The 18,801-nt window shown below is 41.7% G+C and overlaps 1 pseudogene; it reads right to left on the bottom strand.

Moving 5' to 3' along the window:
• Positions 1–18,801, bottom strand: part of LOC149260892 (transcription initiation factor TFIID subunit 2 pseudogene) — a 54,709-nt pseudogene that overhangs the window by 20,420 nt on the left and 15,488 nt on the right.

Genomic DNA, 18,801 nt, shown 5'->3' on the forward strand with positions numbered 1-18,801 from the left:
GATATCCTCATAGGTCGCTTGACTAGCAGCCATGTAAACTGCTTCTATCAAACTGAGTGCAACTGATCTTTGCTTCCTGTTGTACCAAGAAATCATTTCTGACCCAATACTAAAGATTCCCCCTGATGTGCTCTTCCTGTCAAATGGACTCCCTGCCCAATTTTCATTTGTGAAGCCTCGAAGCTTCACTCCCTCTATCTTTTTGTACCAAACACTAGACTGAGTGGTGCCTCTGAGGTATCTTAACACATGTTTAGTTGTCTTCTAATATAGTTTCGTTGGCTTGACCGTTGCTTGACTGAGTTGGTTAATTTCAAAACATATGTTTGGTTGTGTGTTCACCAAATACATAAGTGAACCCATAAGATGCATGTAAATCATAGCCTTTGTTTAGTCAATTTAGTATGTCCTAAATTGCTACATTAATTATCACTAGGAGTCGTAAACTGATGAAGTGTGGTGCACTATATGTGCAAGACAACCTCTTTCTTACTTTTTATTGTTTTCAATTTTATTTTGTTTTTGGGGTTTTTATCTTGGTTTGTCTCCTAATGTGAATGGAAACCCTATTCCTAAGTTTTAAGAATACTTTAGAAGGCAAGTATGGAGATAGATTTTAAGGCAATTATGTCCTTTATGATGACTTCCAGAGCTTAACACTTCAGAGGATCTCAAAACATACTAGTGATGAAATTAGTACTTGAACAAGAATGTAAATGTGCAGCTATTCAAATCAAACAAATGATAAACTAATGATCATGAAATCACTATCTCTGCTGCTCATCTAAATACAGAAATAAAAGTTAAGCTATTGCGCTCAAACAAATCAAAAACTACAAACTAATAAAAGTAAAACCAATTCACTTCATTTATAGTCCGATAGCTTGCCAAGTAGCTTTTCGGGATTAAGCCATGGCTCTGGAGATAACGTCAATAACATGAGGAATTGATATCTAAATTATCTACTTGCAAATGAAATTAAAACCAATTCACTTCACTTATAGTCCGATAGCTCGCCAAGTAGCTTTTCGGGGTTAAGCCATGGCTCTGGAGATAACGTCAATAACATCAGGAATTGATATCTAAATTATCTACTTGCAAATGAAAATAAAATCAAGTCTCTTCACTTATAGTCCGATAGCTCGCCAAGTAGCTTTTCCAGGTTAAGCCATGGCTCTGGAGATAACGTCAATAACATGAAGAACCTGATATCTAATTGCAGAAATGAAAGTAAAATCAAATCACCTCACTCATAATCCGATAGCTCGCCAAGTAGCTTTTCGGGGTTAAGCCATGGCTCTAGAGATAACGTTAAATGACATGAAGAATTTGATATCTAAACTAACTATCAACAGCAAATGAATAAGACTGAAATCAAAGCATAACTAAAATTGAAAGCTAAGAAAACAAAGTCAGCAGAGAGACCAATCTCATGTCACTATTTATTGCAAAAATTGTATGAAAATGCCCGAGCCTAGCCTATCCTGAAACACACTGATCAGTGTTAGCACAAATATACAATGCTTGGAAAATCATGTATAGGAATGAAACATTAACACCATAACTGAAATATGAAATATACACAGGTGAACAAACTACGAAATATCTACAATGGAAATAAGACAACAGCATATGAAAACTTTACAGAAATAAAGAAACAAAACCTTAGCCAGCAGGGGCCCTCTGCACGGCCTTGGTTAACACGTTGTCAATCCGAAATTACGCTCACACAGTCATATAAAATAGAGTCTTGTTATATTGCAAAACAGAGGAAGGATCCTCTTGTTACAACAGCAGGACCAATGTCACAGCACAGTACATGAACTAATAGCAAGATTACATCAAAAAAAAAACTAGCTACATGCGTTTGAAAACGCGTTATTTATAAAGGAAATTACATAACTATTTTTCCTATGGAACTCCTTCAGCAGAAGACACGTAAAAAGACAGCACCCGTGAGCTTAGCGTGTTGGTTTCCATTATCATTCAATCTACCAAAAGGTGGTTGTTGGATTTGCGTCATGGAGGCAGTCTACAGCTGTCAAAATGAATCCATGAATCTAGGAACGGTCTCGGACCCTTTACGTGTTGAAACAGAGACCTGTTTGCCATAGAACTCCTTGTTTGACCAAGGCTTTCCTCTACGAATCTGGCTAAATCAATAGGATCTGGTCCATGTCCAGATCATTTCTGACCTGCCCACATGCCTTGTTTTGCTTGCTGACACTTGCAACCTAGAGATCAACAAAAACAGCAGCGGAATCTCAAGTCAGCTGCGGAAAGTGGCTGCATTCCGCAGCTGATGAGAAAAATCTAAGTCAAATAGCAAACACAAAAACATAGTTAGAAAACCAGTTAAATGCACTCTCAGAATCAATATGTAATGATCTTTGATAGCTTGTGAGGCACTGGTGAGGGGAAAAAGTCTAGAAAAGTGTGTAGAAGAGATGTAGTTTCAGGGCTCAACAGCCTCCACTACTTCACCTCAAGTAACATATTCCTTCCTCCAATTTCCTGCTAGAGGAGTCTCCATGGGTTTCTTTCTCTCCATGTGGAACTTATTAAGTATCTCATTCGCATACTTTCCTTGAGAGACAAACAATTCCTCATCTCCTTTCCATACTTCCATACCAAGGAAATAATGCATGAACCCAAAATTCTCTTGCAAGATTTGAATAGCTTCTCATCACCTCATAGAATTAAATCATCAACATATAACACTATAAGGAATCATTTACCTTCAACCACAATATGGTAAGGTTTACATCTTCTTCACTTTTGGTGAAGCCCAACCTGGTGAAATAGTTGTCGATCCTAGTGTACCAAGCGCAGGGTGCTTGTTTCAATCCATACAGTGCTCACTTGTGTTTGCATGTAACACCCTCATCCCACATCTACCCAAGCAATCAACCAACCAGTGTGAACATGTGACAAGAGCCCACTATGATGTGATCTGAAAATCACCCGTGAGTGATCTCGGTTAAATAATTAATGAATGAAGGTATTACAGACTCATGTGCTAGTGTGTGTCTACGTTATCTTAGGCAACGGATCGATCAGATTGCAAATTTACAGACACTGGAAAATGGAAAATAGTAAGAGAAACACAGTGAGCAAATACAAGAACATAATAAATTAATAAGGCCTTCTTTTCTTGTGTCTTTAAAGCAGAGTTTTTACAGTGAGGAACTCAATTTGAGTCTCCTGAAACAGATAATGCTTGGTAGGGTGGTTCTTCGATTCCCCAAGCCACTAGAGTGCACAGACTCTTTCCTTACCAAGCCTTGACCTCTCTAGTCTTTCTGGGAGGAGTCCAATGTGGTACTCAATTCCTGACAGATATCCTCATAGGGATTACTTGAACCTCTCAAACCTTCTGTCTACTCGATGCTGCCTTACGCTGCAGGTCAGCTCGGCTCTCTGTTTTTTTGCCTCTTACTTCATTGTCTCTTTCGTATTTTTTTTCACTATTCCCTTCTCTGGTTCTTCTTGTTTCGTTCTGTGTCTGTTCATGGTTTAAAGCCAATCTGTCCTTGACTATTCACTTCCTAATATACCCCTTCGGATCGCATGTTGTTGTTTGCTTGGAGTTCCCTGCCTCTGTGTCATTGCCAACATTTCACAGGGAAGTGGCCACTTGTCCTCTCACGAACTGCGCCAGCTCTTCCTCAACGGTTCGGTATTTCAATTACGCTATGTAATGATTCATCCACCAACTCAGTGGTCAAATCGGACTTCAGACTTTTATATGACGCAGCTTAATTCTCCCTCCAGATCCGGTTTCTCATCGGGCGTAATCTCCGCCATTAGATCAGGTGCCCCCAGATCCTATGGTGTTCGCTCTTATCGCGCGGTTGACTTGCTCGATCGTTAGCCCGCGATGAGAGGCGATTTTTTCTCTCATTCGCTGGAAACGCATCGTGCAATGTATAGAATCGCTTGTCCTCTGCCAAATCCGCTTACCGCCCAAAATGCCTCCGATATTCAGCTGGTTTTGGAGCACGAGACCCGCCTTTCTCTTTAGCGCTTTTTCCTTACAGTTTCCCGGCTTCCCATGCGACCGAGCGCTCAGGGCCTTTCCTTCTCGAGGGGTTTTGCCCAGTGATGCTGCTATTCGCGCATCAGAAACGGCCTCCGTTTTTCGATCCGGACTTCCTAGCTGCCAGTTTGCATCCTGCGCGGTCTCCATCGGCCTTAGTCAGCGCGCTTTGGCCAAGGTCCTTGTCGTTCCTTGCTGGCTACAAAGTGCCACTGTCCAGAGGTCTTCCTGATAGCTCTTTGTTCATTAATTTTTGAAGTTTGTCCCGATTTGATACAGTCATAGCACTTTGATAATTTTCATGGATCCAATTCAGATCATGACCTTCCCACTAAAAAAGCTTTTGGACCACCAAAATTTGATTTTCAAGCATTGACTAAGTGAGGGTATAATTGTCTCACTTGTCCAATCTCTATCCACTTTGCATTGCTCGGCTTTGAACCGTTGAGCCCAACTCTGAGGTACTCAACATTTCCCCTGCGCGTCGTCCTCACCTTCCTGCCCAGAACTGTTCCTTCCTGCAGTTCATTAAGATATTTAGGTAACAGGTCATCAATAGAAGGTAATTGACTCTGCTCTTTGGGGTCCTCAATTAGTGAAGGTTCAAACAGCCTCAAGTAATCTACATTCACAACTGAGTAGATGGGCATGTAAGCTGGTAGATCAAGGTGAAAAGCATTCTCACCAATTTTCTCAAGTATCTTGAAAGGTCCATACCTGATAGGCTTTAGCTTTCTATGTTCACCTTGCATCTTGTCCTTGCTGATATACAACCAGACTTGGTCACCAACTTGGAAACTATGCTCCATTCGATGATTGTCATGCCTTGCCTTGTATTTGTCTTGGCTCTTTTCCAGCTATTCTTGTACTGCCTGGTGGATCTCTTGGATTTGTTCAGTGAACCTAGTTGCCCTGTCCACATCACTGTGTTCGTTAACTGTGGTGTCTTTACCAAAGACAAAATCCAAAGGAGACCTTGGGTGAAACCAAAACGGTCTCAAAAGGAGATCTCTTTGTAGAAGAATGTTTTTCTCTGTTGTAAGCATGTTGCACATAACACAAATGTTCATCCCAAAGCTTAGGATGCTTGTTGCAATATCCCTTGAGTAACTAGATCACTGTCCTGTTAACTACTTATGTCTGGCCATCAGTTTGTGGATGAAAAGTTGTGCTTTTCTTTAGTTTGGTGTCCATCAGTTCCCACAGACTTGACCAAAACTTCCCCACAAATCGGGTGTCTCGATCAGATACAATGGAAGTGGGTAATCCAAAATGAACCCATACATGTTCAAAAAACAGTTTTGCAGTTTGTTCAACTATAATCTGTTTATTACAAGGTATCAAAATACACATTTTGCTGAACCTATCCACAACAACATACAGATAATCATGACCTTTCCTAGATTTAGGCAGTCCTCCAACAAAATCCATGGAAACACTTTCCCAAGGGTGAGAAGGAACTGGTAATGGAGTGTACAAGCCTAGTTTTCTATTGCTGGGCTTGCTTTTAGCACACATAGTACACTCTCTTACATATCTAGAAACTGTCTCGTTCATTTTTAGCCAATAACAAAATCTTTGCAGCTGTGCAACTGTTTTACTTACCCCAAAGTGACGTGATATTAGAGAAGTGTGTGCTTCTTGAATTATATTTACTCTTTCAGTTTGTGGAATGCATAACTTCCCACAATGGTATAAGAGTCGATCCTTTACATGATAATCCAATTCTTCCACTGATTTTCCTTGACTTAAAGTTGCATATACATCTTTAAAGTCTATATCTTGAGCATATTGTTCAATGTAGCTCTCATGTAACATAGAATTATGCTTAAGTATGGTAGATGCATTTATAATGGGTCTAGATAACATATCTGCAACTTTATTGTGTATGCCCTTTTTATATCTGATGACTAAATGAAAATGTTGTAGAAAAGCCATCCATCTATAGTGCCTTGATTGATGCAACTTAGTTTAGGAGTGTAGATATTGAAGTGGTTGATGATCAGTGTGTATTACTGTCTCTTTGCCCATTAAGTAATGTTTCCACTTTTCCACACTCTGTACTAATGCATATAATTCTTTATCATATGTAGGATAGTTAACCACTGCAGAATTAAATGTCTCAAAATGATACCATATGGGCTTACCGTGCTGTTTCAACACTGCTCCCATGGCATAGTCATTGGCATCCATTTGGATCTCAAATGGTCTTTGAAGATTGGGCAGTGCTAGTACAGGTGTTGTACTAATCTTTTCTTTCAAGGTGTCGAAGGCTTTCTGTTGTTTGCCTCCCCGCTGAAACACCTTGTTCAATCCTATTAAAGCATGTAAGGGAGCTGCAATTAAGGAAAAGTTAGAAATGAACTTCCTCCAATATTGTGCTGCCCCTAAGAAGCTTCTAACTTATGTAGCAGATTTGGGTTTAGGCCAGTTTACAATGACTTCCACCTTAGAGGGATCTATCTTTAATTCACCACCCCCTACTATATGACCCAAATAATTCAGAAATGTTTTACCAAATTCACATTTTGAGATTATAACATAAAGTTTTTCTCTTTTCAAAACATCTAGAGTATGCTTAACATGCTTTAAGTGTTCTTCCCACATTTTGCTAAATATCAGAATGTCATCCAGATACACAATAACAAAAGCATCAAGAAAAGGTCTGAGTACATCATTCATTAATCTCATGAAAGTAGCAGGAGCATTAGTTAAGCCAAAAGGCATAACCAGCCACTCACACAATCCCTACTTTGTTTTGAAAGCAGTCTTCCATGCATCTTGTTCTGCAACTCTGACCTGATGGTATCCACTATGCAAGTCTAACTTGGAGAAATAAACATCTTCTTTCAATTGATCTAAAAGATCATTTATGCGAGGAAGGGGATAACGATTTTTTATTGTTATCTTATTCAGTGCTCGGTAATCAATGCACATTCTCCACCATCCATCTTTCTTTCTCACCAAAATGATTGGTGACCCACATGGCGATGTGCTAGGTTTGAGGAACCCCTTCTCGAGCAACTCCTGCACCTGCTTCTTGATTTCTGCATTCTCTAAAGCAGACAACCTTTTATACCTGTGGCTACAATGGTTGTTTCATCTCCTAAGTCTAACCCCAAATCTTTCTGAATAGCTGCAGCAGTCTTCTTCTTCTTGCCCTCGAACTTCTTAGGTCTCAGCTTCGGATGCAGAATCCAACAGTGCTCATCATCATGCCCATCCTTTTTACAGTGAGTGCATGAAGCCTTGTTTTTTTGTGCAGTGTTAGCCTTCCTTGATTTCCAGTTATGCTTTCTTTTCTCCTTATTCTTGCTTGCAGTGGGTTGGGATGATCCCCCAACTTCTGGACTTCCATTCTTTCCTCTAGCTTTTAGATGAGTAGCTTGTACAGATACCTCATCTCTACGAGTGGGATTAAACATGAGGATAGTGTGCCTCATGTAGCTGCGTAGACCACCAATGTACTTCAAAAGAGTCTCAGGTGAGTCTAATGAGATTCCTAGAATCAATGCTCTCTTTCTAAATTCTTGAGTATACCCTTGCACACTTTGCCCTTTCAACTATCGAAGAGTTTGCCAGCTCATCATGGCTTGCTGCATGTAGGCCAATGGACAGAACTGCTTTTTGATTGCAGAAACAAATTCACTCCAGACAGAGATAATCTTACCATGTCTCTTTATGTCAGCTTGGGTCTTGTCTTCCCACCAAACCATGGCAGTGCCTCCAAGGCGTAGGCTTTCTGGCTGAATCTTGCTCTTTTCTGATTCAATATTCTGTACTCTGCAATAAACATCAATTTGTCTAATCCAATTGTCCAGCTTTTATGCATTCAACTCTCCATCATATATAGGTAAATCAAATTTGACATCTAGTTTGATCAAAGATGCTTTCTTTTTGTGTTCAGGGCTATTAGGAGGTGTGAGAAAGCTTTCTTCTTTCCCTTTGCCTTTTGAGTGGTCATGGAAGTGAGACTCATCTTCTCCTTTGTCTTGTTTGGAGCCTGATGAATCTTCATCCTTGTGTTTTCTAAAGTCCCTATACATTTCCTCTACCATGGACTTTATGGCTAGGAAACTATCTATGAATTGAGGGTCTGGCCCCATAGAACCTTCCTCTGACATTGTCTTCCGAGGATAGACTCTCCCAATTTCAGGATTAGTTTCGACCAACTCTCCTTCTCCTAATTTGAGCTTTGATCTAGTTAGCATTCAACAGCTAAATCCAACACAAGCTTGTCTAACCTTAACAGCCTAAAGCTCTGATACCACTTGATCTGAAAATCACTCGTGAGTGATCTCAGTTAAATAATTAATGAATGAAGGTATTACAGACTCATGTGCTGGTGTGTGTCTATGTTATCTTAGGCAACGGATCAATAAGATTGCAAAATACATAGACACTGGAAAATGGAAAACAGTAAGAGAAACACAGTAAGAAAATACAAGAACACAACAAATTAATAAGGAGTTCACCCAATCCTCCTCAGCTACGTCTCCGGTCCAGCTTTTCTATGGTGGCCTTCTTTTATTGTGTCTTTAAAGCATAGTTTTTACAGTGAGGAGCTCAATTTGAGTCTCCTGAACAGATAATGCTTGGTAGGGTGGTTCTTGGATTCCCCAAGCCACTAGAGTGCACAGACTCTTTCCTTACCAATTATTGACCTCTCTGGTCTTTAATGGGAGGAGTCCAATGTGGTACTCAATTCCCGACAGATATGCTCACAGGGATTACTTGAACCTCTCAAGCCTTCTGTTTGCTCGATGCTGCCTTACGCTGTGGGTCAGCTCGGCTCTCTGTTTTTCTGCTTCTTACTTCACTGTCTCTTTCGTCTTCTTTTTTTCATTGTTCCCTTCTCTGGTTCTTCCTGTTCTATTCTCTATCTATTCATGGCTTAAATCCAATCTTTCCTTGACTGTTCGCTTCCTCTTCTGCCCCTTCGAAACGCCTGTTGTTGTTCGCTTGGAGTTCCCTGCCTCTGCGTCATCGTCAACATCTCATAGGGAGGTGGCCACTTGTCCTCTCACGAACTGTGCCAGCTCTTCCTCAACGGTTTGGTATTTCGGTTACGCTATGTAATGATTCATCCGCCAACTCAGTAGTCAAATCGAACTTTAGACTTCTATATGTCGTGGCTTAATTCTCCTTCCAGATCCAATTTCTCATTGGGCGCAATCTCCGCCGTTAGATCTGGTGCCCCCAGATCCTATGGTGTTTTCTATTATCACGTTTTTGACTTGCTCGACCGTTAGCCTGCGATGAGAGGCGGTTTTCTCTCTCATCCACCGGACATGCGTCGTGCAATGTATGGAATCGCTCGTTCTATGAAAAATCCGCTTACCGCCCAAAATGCCTCCGATATTCCACCGGTTTCGGAGCGCGGGACCCGCCTTTCACTTTAGCAATTTTTCCTTACGGTTTCCCGGCTTCCCATGCGACCAAGCACTCAGGGCCTTTTCTTCTCGAGGGGTTTTTCCCAACAATGCACAATTAGCGTCGTGCATCAGAAACGGCCTCTGTTTTCTGATCCAGACTTTCTAACTACCAGTTTGTGTCCTAAGCGGTCTCCATGGGCCTCAGTCAGTGCGCTTTGGCCGAGGTCCTCATCATTCCTTGCTGACTACAAGCTGCCACTGTCTAGAGGTCTTCCTAATAGCTCTTTCCTCATAAATATTTTAAGTCTATCCTGATTTGATACATTCATAGCACTTTGATAATTTTCATGGATCCAATTCGGATCATGATGGGATTCAACCTCCTTGGCTACCTTAAGGAAGTGGAATCGATAGAAATAGATCATACAAAACTTTCACATCAACAACAAAACTCACAAGAGCCATCCCAACCACTAAAGTAATCAACCCCCGAGACCAACTGAAGTTTTAGACCATTAAACTCTCGGATTCTCCCATGATATGGGCATGCATGCATCCAAAAGGCTTTGCATGCTCTCACAACATGGTATGCCTACATCTAGGGACTTTTCTGCCTAGTGTTGTGCCTGCGTCCCGGGATTTGAGCCACTTTTTCATGCTTAGAGCCCAGGTCACTGCCTAGAACTCAATGAAACCTTCAGAACAAAAAGATAAAAATGGAATAATGATACAAATGTAAATACTTAAATAAGAGATTGATTGGACCCCTACTAGCCATGATAGGAATTTCATCAAACATGTCACAAGTATGTAATCTACAAGTGTAAACAATAGATCTGAGCATATGGATCTCATACTTATCTGAGAATTGCTAAGAAGCATTATTCCCTTATATCATTAGTTGCATTATCATCTATTAGTTCTGTTAGTGTCGGTCTTGAAGCCCTCCATCAGTGATCAAAGCTCTTTGCATTTGCATAGGTAGGTGTCTCATCAGTGTTAAGTTTTGCATCCCGTTAGGCATGCCATAACCCTGATGGAGGAGCTGGTTGATTTATACCCCTCTTGGTTTTGCTGGATCAGGTCATATCAGTCATTAAGCTCTTTCAAGCTTGTCTTGTTTTGTCTTGAGGTCAAAGGTCCTAGGTCTAGGGTTTTGGTCATTTATCTCTGCAAGGTCATGTCTTTGAAAGTCCTTGAGTGCCCAGCAAGCCACAGGGAGGATTGTAAACATGTTTCTTTGATATTTTCATCATGTACAGTTCATTTCTAACCTTGGATTTAAAAACTCTGTTTTTAAAGCCAAGGTCATGTTAAATTTTGTAAAAAGAATGAAATTCCAAAAAGTCTTCAAAAGGGCAGCAGTAACCCTGGTCCCCTTGCCAAAGTCCCTCAGATGATCTACCTACAAAAAGAATCAAGTCAAAGCACTCAATGAGTCAAATTCAGGATAAAGGAAACCAAAAATCAGTGTTATAAAGTGTCAAAAGAAAAACATTAGAAAGTGGGTTTGTAAATGAAATTTTTTCAAATGAGACTTATAAAAGCCCAAATTCCCTCCTTTCACTCTCATTGTGCATTCTAACGCTTGCAAGAGAGATAGAGAGAGTGATTGAGAGAAAGGAGCGAAAGAGGAGCAATTTCGGGCAGCAGAGAGGGGCGCAACCCGTCGAACTAGGTGCGCGACCCATTGGGTGGTGCGCGACCCGTTGAGAGCTCTTCCGCAGTTCAGAAAAGCAACGTGCGCGACCCGTTGGGAGGGGCGCGACCCGTTGAACTGTTTTGCTGCAAACTTCAAACAAAATTACCCAATCTTTCTCCAAGCCACAAATTTGTTCGAGGTAGGTGGTCTAATATTAAAAAAGCTTGTTGGTTATGAATGGTGGATGTCTTGAAAATGTTTGAATGATCAAATCATTCAAGTGAAAAGACATTATATGGCTGCAATGTTAATGAGCAAACTGTGCTAGGGTTTATGTTGTTTCAAGCTATTTTTCCCTTTGGTTTGTTTCCCTCCTTTCCCTTTCACTCACCCTTATATGTTCATCTCCTTTCCCATATTATTTTACAAATGAAATGCAAATCTTTCCCCATCCCTAATGACTAAAAATGTAAACCCTACCCCTTTCCCAAAGCATACAAAACCCTAATTTCCCTCTACCATATACATGTGTAAACAAAGGAAAAATTCATGTGAAAACAAAAGAAAATGTTGATGAATATATCAGTAGGTTTTGTGTATGGTTTCCCTATTTCCCCTATTAATACATGTATGCATATTCCCATGTTCACTTTCATACATGTTTTTTCCCATATGTAATGACCTTTGCAAATGATTTCCCAATTACAAATATGTGTTCCTATATGCATAATGATTTGCAAAATTTCCCTTAAAAATTCCTTGTAATATTTATATATTCCCATTCCTTGTTAAAAGATCCCTCCCCTAACATTTCCCTCATGTCTTTTTCCCCTTGAAACAGCATAGAGTTCAGCACTTTTTGCAGGCAGAGACAGCAGTTCAGTTTGTCCACTTTGCTCCTAAACCATGTCAGAAACTGAAACTTATGAGCAAAGTGATGACCATTCATCATCTACAGAGGCTGAGGTACAGAGGAGGCCTCGTAAGGGTGGTAAGGGTGGACATCATAAGCGAGAGGAGCCCACCTCTTTGGCAGAATTACAGGCCTGTCCTATGGCAGTCACTTGTTTTCGGTACATGTCTTGTTATGAGTTCTGTGAGAGGATTTCTCGGATTCAGCACCATAGAGAGTTGGCCCGCTTATTTGTTTTACACCTCCATGATGGACATGTCACTCTGGCAGGGGTGAACTTTACATTGACACCCGAGGTGATCTCACAGGCTACAGGGATACCGAATGTGGGTGAGGTGTGGCCTAAGCGCAGGTTGCTAGATTTTGTTCACTTTGAGCCCTAAGTCCGGCCACCATTCGTGAGACATTTGGCGGGTGTTTTTCCATTCAGATTTCTCCGGAGCGAGTATGCTCCCATCATGAGGCTTATTATGCATTATTTTACCTGTGAGGGCAAATTTTCACAGGTGTACTCATATCACATTCGCCTTTTGATGCATTTCACCCGAGTAAGGATGATGAACATCCCGGTCTTCTTCTTACATAACATTCAGAGGATGGTGCCCATGTTGCAGAAGAAGACCCCGGCCCAGCAGTACAGGAGCTTATGTCATTATGGTTTGATTCAGCTCATAGTCTTACATCAGTTGACTCAGCAGGGCATCTCATGGGAGGAGTTCATCTCCCGTGAGTTTTTCACAGCACCACCCCAGCCACATCCCGAGGTCATTCATGAGGAGGGTGGACCGTCTCAGTAGCTTGATATTCTGGTCACTAGACATGTTGTTTCTTCACCTCATCTCACATATCAGAAAGGCCTGAGGGCCTTATTTGCAGCAGCTAGGCGAGTATTATCTCCACAGCAGGTGGAAGGGGTCTCGCCTTCATCTTCAACTCAGCGAGTGTTATCTCCACATCAGGTGGAAGGGGCCTCGCTTTCTTCACCAGCACAGGTACTACAGAGGGGCAAAGAGCCCATGATTCATGAGGGTACGGTGATTGATCTTGAGGCCACTTCTCCTAGCCAAGAGGCGAAGGAGATCATTCAGCATCTCAGGGCTGAAAATGATGTTTTGCAGAGGAGACTTGAGGGTGCCCAATGGACTATCACTTACCTGGAGCAGCGGAACAAACAATTGGAGGAGAAAGCACTTGATGAGCTATGGAGGATTCGTAGCGACCGAGTCTTGAACCGTAGAAGACCCGGTGATCCATTGCCTGCTGACCGAGAGTCTATGCTCATTCAGGAGAATGCCCACTTGGAGAGGCTATTGGCTAAGGCAAACCAAGAGAAAAAGCTGCTGAGAAACATGAAGAATCACTATTGGGCAAGGATGCATGTATGCAAGGCCAAAATGAAAATGTTCCAAAGGAGGTTGTCTGAGGTTCTTAGGCGGAGGAAGAAGACCAATCCACTCCGTATCTTGGCTGAGGCATCCCTCAAAGATCATGGCACTCACTAGCTCAGCCACAGCACAAATCCCAAAAAATTTTGAGAATTTTGGGTAATTTTGGCATTTTTTGGAAATTTACAGGTTTTGGCTCCTCAACGGGTCTCACCCCCGGTGAGACCCTTTGTCATGGCAACTCCTTTTCACAAAAACTCAGCATTTCCTGATTTTTTATGCAAATTTACATATGCCCATGGATGGACTTGAGTTTTTATGGGGTTTTGGGCCTCCAGAAGGTCAAAATACATGCAAAATTTGACTTTCTGCCCCTTTTTTGAGTTGCAGAAAGCAGTCTTGGGAGAATTGCGTTTTGACTGGGAAAATAACCTCCAAATTCAAAAATTTCAGTTGGTTTGGAAAGTAGACTCACAGACCTTTCCAACGAGCTATTCTGCACCCAATTCTGACACCTGCAAGTGCCTCAAACAGAGCTCCCAATGTGCGCGACCCGTTGAGCAGGGGGGCGCGACCCGTTGAGCAAACTTTGCCAGATTTCACTGTATAGCTCGGAAAAGCACAGTTTGACTTGGTTTGACTTTTTGGGGTTGGAGATGATTATCTTTGATGTAATTTTTGTAACTCTAAGACACTTTTACTCTTTTGTAACACTTCTAGAAGATTCATTCATGTCAAGGGTAAATATTTAATGAATGGATTGGTTTCCTAGCTTATAGAGGCAAGTTGTTTTGACTGCCTAGATTTTAGTGCTCAGTTTAGAATTAGTTGAAACAGCTCCTAGAAGGATGATCTCGACCCTTAGAGGCAAGGGAAGAGGTTGGCTTGCCTATATTATGTATTTTCTTAATCATTTTCAGAGGTTGGAAGGTTGGACTCTTGAGGGAGAAGCTATCATTGTATATTTTCACTGTATCTCTGCAATTTTTGGCTAAGAAAGACCAGGGTTTTGCAGTCATCTTTGGGATTCTTGTGGACTCATGTGTTGATGGTGTGTTTCTCAATGTTCTTGTAAGCTTTGTTATGTGATTCATTTCCTTTCTTTACTGCTACACATTAAACAAATGAAGTGTTAAAGTAGGAATTCATGCTAGCCATGCTCTGCTTTTAAATTTGTTTAATTTCCATGTTTTCTACTGTCTAAAGGGAATTCAAAGTCATTGTTTGCTCTCTTTAGCTCCTCATATTTCATTCCTGATCATCCATCTCAAGTTAAGGCATCAATACTGTTTCCTACCTCGCCCCAAGGAACCCCCTGCAGAAACTGTGTCCAATCCCCGCACCCAAAATTGCAATTCCTCAATTTGCCACCAAAAACCCTAAAAACCCCAAATCAACCTTTTTAATCAGTTTACTAGCCTAATATCAGTGTTACCTTGTTGGTCATCTCATCCCATTGAAGATCTACCGAGATAGACCGGAGAGAGCCTTCTCATGCCCCGTAGGGCTAGCTACGAGGCTAAATGGTTTGATGTTGCCTTGAGGTTTACCTTTCTCAGCGTGAGGTGAAATTTCAAGCGCTAACAAGTTCATAGATACATTGTTCATTCATTTACAAATTAAAACATTAGGAGATCCATACATCAACACTGCCATAATACTTGCTTATAACCAGCATAATAACAACATAAATGCCAAGGACACATCAGCCATAGAATCCACATATAAACCAATACATTTACACATAAGATATTAAGGAAAGAACCTCTTACTATTGAATGCAAAATCAAACTCAAGATGGGACTACCACATTCCACCCGATCGTAGAATGGATGAGCCAATTCTCTCTTCAACCATTCACTGGTGTGCCATATTCCAAGATTGAATGTGGGACTCAAACCAAAAGAACCAACTAGTGCACCTTAAGGTTAAACCACCTCACCCTCAATCAATAAAACCCAAGCTTTACCGTAATCCATCCCAGATCACTAGGCCAACACAAGCATGGATGTTGTTAGAGTCGGTCTAGTAGCCCTCCATCAGCGATCAAAGCTCTTTGCATTTGCATAAGTAGGTGTCTCATCAATGTCTTGCATTCCATTAGGCATGCCATAACCCTGATGGAGGAGCTGGTGTCTTTATTCCCCTCTTGGCACTGCTGGATCAAGTTGTTTTAGTCATTAAACTTTTTCAAGGTTATTTGTCTTGTCTTGAGGTCAAAATTTCTAGGTCTAGGGTTTAGGTCAAATTTATCTTCAAGGTCATGTCTCTGAAGATCAATCAGTGCCCAGCAAGCCTAAGGGATGATTTTCAAAATGTTTCTTCAAAAAATTTCATCTTGTACAGTTAATTTTCACCTTGGATTTAAAAACCTTGTTTTTAAAGCCAAGGTCATTTCTCAAAATTCGCCAAAGGTCATTTCTCAAAATTTTGTAAAAATTGTACAAATTCAAAATGATTCAAAGGACAGCATGTAACTCTGGCTACCTTGTCAAGATCCCTCAGATGCTATCCCTGCAAAAATTATCAAATAAAAGCATCAAATCAATCAATTTCAGGACAAAAGGAAACCAAAAAGTCAAGTTTATAAAGTGTCATGGAAAAACATTATAAAGTGGGTTATGACATGAAATTAATTCAAACAAAGGCTATAAAAGCCCTAATCTCTCTCCATCAAGCCTCATTGTGCATTCAAGTGATAGAGCAATTGTTTCCAAGAGAGTTTGAGCGAATTGTGTGAGTTGGAAAGGCGCGCGACCCGTTGAACCAGGCGCGCGACCCGTTGGAGGCGCGCGACCCGTCAGGCGCCCTGTGCCAGTGTTAAGTTATAACGCGCACGACCCGTTGGGTGAGGCGCGCGACCCATCAGCGCTCTCTCTGCCAAAACCGCCAGCAAATTTGCCAAGGAACCACAAATTGCCAAATTTTGCAAGGTAGGCCCTCCATCATAAAAAAATTATTGCTTGCTACAGTTCAAGAAGGTCATGATTGTATTTGTAAAAGTCTCCATTTGCAAGTGATAGTCTCCATTGTGATTTTGGTTTGAAGTTGTCAAATTGCTATGGTTTTATATGCTGTTTTGAGGTATCCCATTGTTCTCATTTTTTTTCCATCTCCCATTTCATATTCCTTATCATTCTATGTAAATTTCCCTTCCAAATATGTGAAAAGCCCTAAACCCTACCCCTCTTCCCAAGAAATCAAAAAATTACACCCTAACCCTACCTCTCATAATATCCTTGTAAATCAAATTGTATAATGATGTATATGCAATAATTCTTCCCCTAAACTCCCTGTTTTATTATTATTCTCGTTTTCCCTTTCAAGTATCCCTCCCCTAACATTTCCCTCGTGCTCCTTGTCCCCTTGAAACAGCATTCTAATCAGCAGTTTACAAAGAAGAAACAGCAGTATATTTCAGCCACTTTCCTCCTAAAACAATGTCAGAAACCGAAACCAATTATGAGCAAAGTGATGACCATGCTTCAGCTTCAAAGTTTGAGGTACAGAGGAGGCCTCACAAGGGTGGAAAGGGCGGTCATCATAGGAGAGAGGAGCCCACCTCTTTGAACGATTTGCAGGCTTGTCCAATGGCAGTATCATGCTTCCGTTATATGTCTTTCTATGAGTTTTGCGAGAGGATCTCTCGGATTTAGCATCACAGGGAGTTGGATCGCTTATTTGTTTTGCATTTGCATGATGGACATGTGAACCTTGCCGGGTGGATTTTACATTGACACCCGAGATGATTGCTCAAGCCACAGGGATACCTAATGTCGGAGAGGTGTGGAATAAGCGCAAGGTGTTGGATAGTGTTCAGTATGAGCCTTTCATTAGACCTGCATTCATGAGACACTTGACGGGTGTATTTCCCTTCAGATTTCTGAGGAGTGAGTATGCCCCCATGATGAGGCTTATCATGCTCTATTTCACCTGTGAGGGCAGATTTTCACAGGTATATTCGTACCATATTCGCCAGTTGATGCATTTCACACGGGAACGGATGATGAACATCCCTGTTTTCTTGTGCCGGAACATTGAGAGGATGGTGCCCTTGATGTAGAGGAAGAGCCCAGCACAGCAGTATAGGAGCCTCTATCATTATGGTTTGATTCAGCTTGTGGTCATACATCAGTTGGCTCAGAAGGGCATCCCATGGGAGGAGTTTATCTCTCGTGAGCTTTTCACAGCACCACCACCACATCCTGAGGTTGTTCACGAGGAGGGAGGACCATCACAGCAGCATGACATCCCCGTGACTAGATATGTCAGCTCTTCTCCATTGGTCACTTATCAGAGAGGCCAAAGGGCCTTATTTGCAGCAGCTCGGCGAGTATTTTCTCCACAGCAGGTGGAAGGGGTCTCGCCTTCTTCATCAGCTCAGCAAGTGCTATCTCCACATCAAGTGGAAGGGGCCTCGCCTTCTTCAGTAGCACAGGCAGCACAGAGGGGCAAGCAGCCCATGATCGAGGAGGGAATGACCGGTGATCCCGACATTGATATCATTGATCTTGATACCCGCTCTCCTACCACAGAGCTTTATGAGGTCATTCAGCAAAAGGAGGCCGAGAACCGCTTGTTGCAGCAGAAGTTAGAGATGGCACAGTGGACGATCACCTATTTAGAGCAGCGCAACAAGCAGTTGGAGGATGAGCAAACTCTTGATGAGTTGTGGAGGATTCGTAGTGACCGCAACTTGAATCGAAGAAGACCCGGTGATTTAGTACCCGTTGAGCGAGAGTCTATGCTTATTCGGCTCAATTCTCATTTGGAGAGGTTGTTTACCAAGACCAACCAAGATAAGAAATTGCGTAGAAACATGAAGAATCATTATTGGGCACGGATGCACGTTTGCAAGGCGAAGATGAAAGTGCTCCAAAGGCGGTTGGCCAAAGCACAAAAACGAAGAAAAAGGTCCGACCCCCTCCACATCTTGGCCGAGGCTTCCTTGAAGGAGCATGGCACTAAATAGCTCAGCCCCAGCACAAATTCCAAGAAATTTTGAGCATTTTGGGTCATTTTGGTTTTTTCAAGCAAAAAACAGGTTTTGTCCCCTCAACGGGTCTCACCCCCTGCGCGACCCTTTCATTTGGCTACTCCGTTTCGGGAAAACTCAGAATTTTTGTATTTGTCATGAAAATTTACACATGCTCACCCATTTCCAAGAGATTTTATGAAGTTTTGGGCCTCCAGAAAGTCAAAAAAACAAGCAAAAAATGACTTTTTGACACACAGAAAGCAGTCTTGGGAGATTGCAATTTTGGAGGGGTAAATGACCACCCAATTCAGATATTCCACTTGGGTTGGAAAGTAGACATCCAACCTTTCCAACAAGCCTACTCTTGCCCCATTTGGACACCTAGAAGTGCCCCAAAAGTTCTCTCAAAGGCGCGCAACCCATTCAAGAATGGCGCACGACCCATCAGGTAAATTGCTCAGGATTTCAG

The sequence above is a fragment of the Pinus tabuliformis genome, chromosome 6, assembly GCF_031772625.1.
Source record: "Pinus tabuliformis cultivar Carrire ecotype Pingquan chromosome 6, CPIR1, whole genome shotgun sequence".
In the NCBI taxonomy this organism is placed as follows: domain Eukaryota; kingdom Viridiplantae; phylum Streptophyta; class Pinopsida; order Pinales; family Pinaceae; genus Pinus; species Pinus tabuliformis.